This window comes from Seriola lalandi, unplaced genomic scaffold (assembly GCF_002814215.2).
Source record: "Seriola lalandi dorsalis isolate HSWRI2012SDOR001 ecotype SW California unplaced genomic scaffold, Sedor1 jcf7180002054861, whole genome shotgun sequence".
Lineage (NCBI taxonomy): Eukaryota > Metazoa > Chordata > Actinopteri > Carangiformes > Carangidae > Seriola > Seriola lalandi.
The window spans coordinates 1,205,815-1,206,184 of NW_019525414.1; the positions used below are offsets into that span (position 1 = coordinate 1,205,815).

Sequence of the window (370 nt, forward strand, 5' to 3'; positions counted from 1 at the left end):
ATATAAAAATGGACATCGATTCCGGGTCTGGAAATTTAAGCCAATGCGGAAGTGCCTTAAATGTGCATTCTATTGAATGACCATCAGGGGGCGACTCCACTTGTTGCAAAAAGAAGTCAGATTGTATTGAAGTCTGTGGGAAAATGGCTCGATTTGTCACTTGATTTCTTACCTCAGTTAACGTTTTCATTATGTGTTTATGGTCTTTCAAATTATGGTCCTATTTAAAAGAAAATATACATTTTCTAGAGTAGAAGCAAGCAAATGGACACATGGATTTCCTCTAGGGGATAAATAAAGTATGTATGTATGTATGTATGTATGTATGTATGTATGTATGTATGTATGTATGTATGTATGTATGTATGTA

General features: G+C 34.3%; 1 protein-coding gene across 1 annotated transcript in view; it reads left to right on the top strand.

Moving 5' to 3' along the window:
- LOC147817890 (protein CFDP2-like) overlaps positions 1-370 on the top strand; it is a 3,464-nt gene that overhangs the window by 1,167 nt on the left and 1,927 nt on the right. The gene's annotated exons all lie outside the window — the stretch shown is intronic.